Raw genomic sequence first — 8,028 nt, forward strand, 5'->3', positions numbered from 1 at the left:
GTGCTTTTTGCAGCCCACCTTGTTGCTTCGAGAATTCAAGCTGCGTCAGTCCTTAGCCTTGAAGCGTATTTCACGTCTCCTTCGCACGTGGACGACTTTCTCGTGTGCATGCCTCTATGTGCATACCGCTCTTGTCTGTTTGCAATGCCGAAACCTTACCGAACATGATGTTTGCACTGCCATTTTGGTATATATTTATGCTACAAATTCAAGAAAGGCGGTTGTAGTTTTTGCGTTGCTTAGTGGCCATGGTGTTGGGCTGCTCAGCACGAGGTCGCGGGATCGAATCCCGGCCGCGGCGGCCGCATTTCGAACATACCCGGGTATTTAGATTTAGGTGGACGTTAAAGAAACCCAGGTAGTTCAAATTTCCGGAGTTCCCCCCCTATCCCCCCCTGCGGTGTGCCTCATAATCAGATCGTGGTTTTGGCACGTAAAAACCCATAATTTAATTTTTACGTTGAAAGCAACTGGTCTTGGCCGCAGTTTGAGATCCAACTTACCGGAATAGTTGTGTTAGCAGTAATTTCTTCCTAATGCTTGCATCGTCTACTATTAAGGCACGAGACGTTTGAAAAATTTCGCGGATCTGACGTATGGCTGGCCTCACGAAGCGGTCGCTGTGAGTGAAGCGCCCAGCAGACGTTGCGTGACGCCGTCCACAAACATGTGCACTGCACTGAAATTGAACATTTTAGTAGAGTTTAAAAACAAAACTGGTACAGGCATGTCCCAGTGTGCGCCATTGGCGTCTTGAGCAATATGACGCGCACGGGCGTAAAAAGCGGGTTTTTGTGACCCTTGCTACCGCCTGGCTGTGTTTCTTTGCTGAATAGGCCGACCAATCACAGCGGAGTGCGCCCGACACTCGGGTTCCTTGCAACACCACCAGATGGCCGTCGCCTCCACGCATTAGTAGTGTTCCTGTATATGCTCCCGCAGGGAGCAGAGTTGCGCATAGGTCCGCCGTCGAGATCCAGCTCTGCAGCGAAGCTCCTCCTCGCGCGCGCAGGAGCCAAATGCCGCGCGGTGTTCCGCCTTTTTCTCTAGTGGTCGCGAGCTACAAGCGCCAATTGTTCGCAGGCGCTTAGCAAAGGGCACTTCTTAATACAGGTTACGCTCGAATGAGTCATTCGTGCATTCGGAAGGGGTGGGCTTCCAACCAACCGAAACTTTGTATGTACCTATGTAAACACGCATATACAACACACACATGAACGTACAAATAGGGGGTAGGACCGCCTTCGATTCCCCAAAATAAAATACTCCCGTGGCTCGAACAGCTCTAAAGTTCGCTCGCAAATGCGCAGTACGTCGCCACAAAAGGCGGTGCAATGATTTTCAGCATGCATATGAAGTTGTCTTATCATTGTCAGAAAGCAAGACATGTTTTAAAGAGTGTTTAAAACTTCACACACGTAAGTGGACACTTAGCGCATTTTGGCTGCCGAAACCAGCCGATTAATGACCGTCGCCAAGAGAGCTATCGTGCCTGCAGTTATGTCAGTGACCGTTAACAGAGCGTCATTTATCACTAACCATCGTTCACAACAGCTGCACGTTTTCGATACATGCGGTGCAGACACAGATTTAAGCGCATTTCAAAATGTTCACATGCGCACATTTTAAGCAAAGCTTACTTTTAGGATTCATTCATACCGCAGACTAATCAGCTATATAGTAGCAGCGAATCTGCAAGTAGAAAAATATTCAAGATGCAAGAGCTTCTAGATCAAATTTATTTCATACAAGGGAATGCATGAACGGCTGCTGGCAGCACGCCAAGTGTGCTGGTTCTTGGAACCTTGGGGGCAGTATTCAAAGAAAATGGAAAGGCGAAAAGCTATTAAGAGTAACAACAGGTTATTTTTATTGCACTAATCACATCAAGATGGCAAACTTGCAGAGTATTTATTCACACAGTGCAGACTGGAATCTGACAACACATTTTTGGCATCGTACTGGCACAATACAAGTGCCAGTACGATGTGTTTCGTATCACTTCACCAAGGTCCTTGACTTCACATCGTTGAATACCAAACCTGAAACCCGCAGCTGCTCCTCTCAACGCACGATCGACGGTCCGCTGATTGCAATGGCGATGGCACTGACGGAAACGACGAGTTCGCATGAGTCGGTGATGCGCCTGTAAAGTTGGCTTCGCAGCGGCGCGGATCATTTGACGTCATTTTTCGCGTTCGGCCAATAGGTGTGCGAGCGGCGCCGGAAAAGGTATGCGCAACTCTGCTCCCTGCGGGAGCATATACAGGAACACTACGCATTAGCTGCTGCATGGTAACGAGGAAGTATACGCTTCTTGCTGATAGAATGCATTCGAACTGCGCTGTACCTACATATGCGCGTGCTGCCTCTGAAACCATGATGCGTTCAAGGTGTCCGTCGTACTCGCCAGTTGTCAGCAACTCCGCTTAAAAAAGGCAAAAAAAAATTAAATATGGGGTTTTACGTGCCAAAACCACTTTCTGATTATGAGGCACGCCGTAGTGGAGGTCTCCGGAAATTTCGGCCACCTGGAGTTCTTTAACGTGCACCTAAATCTAAGTACACGGTTGTTTTCGCATTTCTCCCCCATCGAAATGCGGCCGCCATGGCCGGCATTCGATCCCGCGACCTCATGCTCAGCAGCCCAACACCATAGCCACTGAGCAACCACGGCGGGTAACAAAAGGCTCGGTGTATGTTTGTGCACGCTTGTGTGCGTGCGTGCGCGTAGGTGTGCTTCGACACAAAGCTTCGGTGCATATAGATTTCAACTCGTTGAGTCTCCCGCATTTTCTTTTTTTTTTTCAAAACTACGAAGCGACACTATGCGTAGGGGAACAGTAAATACGTTTAACGTAGTATACACTACCAGAACAAGAACCATTCATTCGATGACGCAGGTATGACGTCATGCATTTTCCTGCGTAATGCCTGTTAATCACAAGTTCTCGAATGTGGAGGTGGTGATTTCCTGATTACATTATGATACAGCATAATCCACCCTCAACATCTGTAATGTCACGAGCTGCTTGTGCGAGAACTCTGAGGCCTCTCCGTGTTTTTCCTGGCTTACCATGGATCCACTGCCGGTCAGATTGATTCCAGTGCTAAATATAAAATAAAAGGGGCAGAACTATGTTTTGTCCCGTGTCCTTACAGTGGATTAGAGGTTCGTGACGAATTCTGCAACCGAGTGCCGGTGTTGTGAGTAGGGCTAGTAGTCTCACACTAATAATTCACTCCGGGAATCCTTGGTCACCTTATTACGATCCCTTTATTGAGTGTCGATGAGAAGTGGCTTGCTATTCGCAGTGTCCTAATACAAAGCCTCGAACGACGGTTATCATGCATGACGTAGCGGCAGACATGCCTCCTGAGAAGCAAAACCAACACTAGCCGTACAAAAGCTGTCCTGTTAAATTGTTTAGGGTGATCTGAGACTTTCCGGTGCTTTTTCAATGTTTTCGAGGTGTAGGATCTTAATTTACTGAGAAATAAAAATAAACATTTACGATTATCATGTCAGTGCTCCTCTAATGTGCCGAACGCCGCGAACAATTCATTTTGGGTATTCTGCTGGCAAACTGTCGTTTTCGTCCTAAATGGCCGTGCGCTGATGCCGGCACGAGCACAACGTTGAAGTCTCAGTTTTGCCTTGGGCCGCATATTGTGCAGCCATGTGCTGCATCTTAAGCAAACAAATATGAAGCATAAGCTTGCAGCCAACGTTTAAACTTTTCCTCTGTTTACGAGGACTCCTGCTGACAGAGTGATCTTGTCCACTATATTTCTTTCGGTAGGTGCTCACAAAATTGTGATATTATTTATTTTATTGATGCGTTACAGAGACGCAAACGCGATGCTTTAGTTATTCTATATACTTGACGATTTCCACCAAATGAATAAAGATAGACGAGAAACACAAAACGTTAGGCCCTATAGCTTGTAGAACTCAGCCTTTTATTTTCGTGAAAGAAGCCTTTCTAAATCCGGGTTGGTGTATGCTGCATAACAAATACTTCTCCGTTCCATGTATTCGGATACAGGAGCTCTTGAGGTGAAGCATTCTCTTAACACTTGCAATTGATTCAATGTTTGCAAGTTCGCCAGGCCCATTCATCTGCTGCAAGTGATCTTCTGAAACGAAGCTGACTAAAAATGTTTGTTGTTTGTCCATTTTGATACTAAAGTGTTCGTGTTAACTATGTTTTATTGCAATATCAATTATGCGGCCGTTCGAGGCGCGTTTTTGCCGTCGTTGTCGCCGTGCTGTCAAGCTGTCGACGACGGTTTGCGGCACGTGAATTAAGGTTTTTGAAAAAAAGCCTTTAGAGCTTGCCTGCAAAAGCGGACTCACCGTCACGATCTGCATGTAGGCTTCTTCAGCGGAACCACGGCAGCGTGATCGGCACTTCCAGTGGCGGCATGAGCGTTAACTGTGCGTAAGAACACGGGCCGTAGGATGGATGGATGGATGCGAAACTTTAATAAGGTCCTGAGGTACGCGACTCAGCGCGCTGCGGGCCGCTCCCACGTTGGGACAGTCAGGCCTTGCCCGACCGCCGCATCGTGGGCCCTCTGGACAGCCCATAGTTGCACCCCGGCATCAGGGCTCTGGATAGCGGAGAGCCACTTGTCATCATTGATTTCTTCTGTGCCTCGTAACGAGGGGCAACGCCAGAGCATATGATCTAGGCTAGCGATGTCATTGCAATGCCTGCAAGAACTAGTGGCATAGGTGTCGGGATAAATTTTGTGGAATAAAGCCGGGCTGGGATATGAGCCTGTTTGCAGTAATCTGAGGGTCAATGCCTGCGCTCTGTTTAACTTCTTGTGTGGAAGGGGAAACTCTCTCCTGCCGAGATAAAAGTGCTGCGCAATTTCGTTATATGTGGTCGTAGAACGTAAAACTTTTCGTTATATGTGGTCGTAGAACGTAAAACTTTTCCGTCATAATTTTATTCCAAACTCCTGACGCACAATTTACGTAATCTCTGAAGCAAGCATTGGGCGGCGAATCAGATAGTTGTTTGAAACAGCCCAATCAAACGCCCGTCTCATTGGGGGAAACCCGTTGACCTCCCCGTGGGCGAGATGACAGCCGAGTGACAGCGTTTTATGACCCACTGCCATCCCGTCCAGACAGGGAGGCGAAGGACGTGGAGCTCTCGGAAACGCAACGGAAGGACATCGCACAACCATCCCTCGATGTCATGTTTTGAGCTCTCCCATTGGTTGTGGGGAGACCACATCCGGGCGTCGGGAGGTGCTTACGCGTCCCACTCTGCCGTCGTCGGCCATCACAGTAGAAATATAAATATAGATTACAATGTCAAGAGAAGTGCGTAAAGCTTTAAAAATTATCTATTTCTGTTTATGGTCAGAGAAAATGTTTCATTTCAATAGCATTGGTTCCCATACAGTAAAGTGAAAATGTGATAAATACTGTGAGCGAAATAACATCTGTTTGTGTCTTTACAATCTTCAATTCACATTTGTGTGCTGCAGCTTCGCCATGCTCCGCAAGTATAAGTAATAGATGTAGTATGCACGGGCCAAGTGGTCTTAGTTACTAGATAAGTTGCAGTTACAACTAGGACGACTCATGCCGCGAACCTTGTAGAGTGGATATTTGGATGGTGTCGCTCAGTGCCAGGTATCTGGCACAAGATGTCTTGTAAGTGGTCATATATCATGCGTTCTACGTAACATGCTTATCTCTACACGTAGGATCTGTTGCAACCGCATCCCAGGATTTCACGCTTTCGCTCTACATGAAAGCTGCAGTCATGACGGGAGTAAACTCTCAGCCTCTTATTGGAAGAAACTGAGATTTCTGTAAAATTAGAGAAAAGCATTAAACAGGTATTTTCGCTGAAATCGGACAAAAAGCAAGCTAAATGAACAGAAAAGTATATGTTACAAGAAAGTGCCGTATTCTTCTGTGTCTTTCAAGAAATTGTTCAGCAGTGTACGGAAGACACTTCGCAAAACTGGAGTTGTAAGATTATGCATAGGACCTAGCCCCGTACAAGTACAATTCATTTATCAGACAGACACGCTCTTTCATGAAAATCGCTCAACTCATGTTCCAGGATGGTAGCTGATCCACCACTGGTGATAAATTTTATTCATACTCGCATATCTATCCGTGTGCTTCACAGAAGCAGTTAAAAAGTGTGATCTGGAGTGGAACTCATTAAGTTTCACACGAGCTTTCACTGTGTGAAGCCTTCAACCTGCAGCAGGTTTTGTTAGCTGAAATGATGTTGATGGTCCTGCGCTGGTTCTACTTCACTTCAACGCCGGCTCAGCTCCCGTACGCGTATACCTGTCCTCATTTGATGCATCGTTGTTTATTCAAGTGCAAGTACATTTACCGACTCAGGTTTCCACGATACTGTCCTTCTTAAGCTTTCTGGAACTATGTACAATGGTCTCTCTTAGAAGTTCGAGACTGGGTTTGCGGTCTCTCGCCGACTTTTCGATTACGCCAACGGCCGTCGTGTGCAGGCCACTTCATACTGCGCTTCACCTTCGCCGTAAAAAGAAACAAAAGTGTGCTTTGCTCTCCACTGCCCCCGGCATTCGAACCTAATCTAAGAACCTAATCTAATCTAAGACACGACCGGCCTTAGATGACGTTGTTTCATAAAGGCTTGAACGGTGCAAATACAAGTACACCAGCAATGACATTTCGTGGTGTCACGCCTTGACAGTCGCTCGAGTAACAGTTTTACAATAAGGCAGTAGCTACGCTTACAATATGGTGACAGAATCCACATGCACAATATAGTCACATTCCAACCGAAATTTGAGTCACACAATGTGGCAACATTGATATTTTAGAATACACGTTACATCTCGAAGCACACGGCTAAATATTGTTCGGAAGAACTCGTGGTTGTGTGATGTAAGAGGGCTGCTGCTGATATCCCACCTGCCTCAATATCTACGTAATTGTTCGTTACTACCGATACAGAATGCTTCTTTTGCAATAAAATTGGTGACACGGCTCTGTGGAACAGAAGTGGTGTGGATGCCGTGTAACATTTACGTAGTGAAGTTGAAGCTTCGAACCGCAATAGCGCGGCCGTAATCCGCCAACATTCTTGGATAAAGATGATCAGTAAATTGTTCAAAGTGCACACATTGAGCTAGCTGGTGAGATTTGAACATTGTAATAGTGGAACGTGCGGGCCTAGACAAAGCGGACGACGGTGAAAGACGCAGTCTGACGTTGATTATGCGATCGTGCCTCTGGGTTCTGTTTCTGCAAGGAGTGTTTGATGTTAACGAAAATAAGATTTGAGACTCTTTTTCATGACTGAGCTACAGAGAAGTGGTGGACATGATATTTTGCGCCGTAATTGTAAATGTGAGCGTTGATTAACTCTTAAGCACACATTACATTTTCTAGTCACTGTCCTTGGAAGGCACTTTGTGATTGATAAATTGAAGTCGGACACTATGCGAACCATAAGTTCTCGTTATCGGCACTCTGTGATTTGCACCAGCTTTAATACTCAAAATCTGCAACATTTCTGTTTAGTGTATTCCCGCACAGCAGATTATTTCTGAATGAAAAACTCTCAATTTGGAACGACAATGCATTTCGTGACACATTTAGAGTCGGTTATTAACGAAAGTTGCGCCATATGCACAAGAGGGAGGGAAAACGAAGTGACAGGCAGATGTTAACCAGATTGAGCGCCCGGTTAGCTACTCTGCGCAGGGAGATGGGGTGAAGGGAGAAAAGATGAACGTATCATTTCGCACACTCTATAGTTTCTGGATTAGTCCCGTTGCTATTAAAAAGCACACTAGCCATACTAAAGCTGTTCGGGCAGACGTTGGCTGGGACCAGGGTAAGACATTTGTGGCCTCCATTAAGGGGATGGTTAGCACTCTTGTCGAGAGTGGGGCTGTTTACTTTTCTTTGCGTATTTAGAAACAAGCACAATTACGCCGAAAGTGCGCTATCGTCTCTTTTCTCCCACAAATTGACATTCTGTATTTCCGGCC

The sequence above is a fragment of the Dermacentor albipictus genome, chromosome 7 (genome assembly GCF_038994185.2).
Source record: "Dermacentor albipictus isolate Rhodes 1998 colony chromosome 7, USDA_Dalb.pri_finalv2, whole genome shotgun sequence".
Taxonomy (NCBI): Eukaryota; Metazoa; Arthropoda; class Arachnida; order Ixodida; family Ixodidae; genus Dermacentor; species Dermacentor albipictus.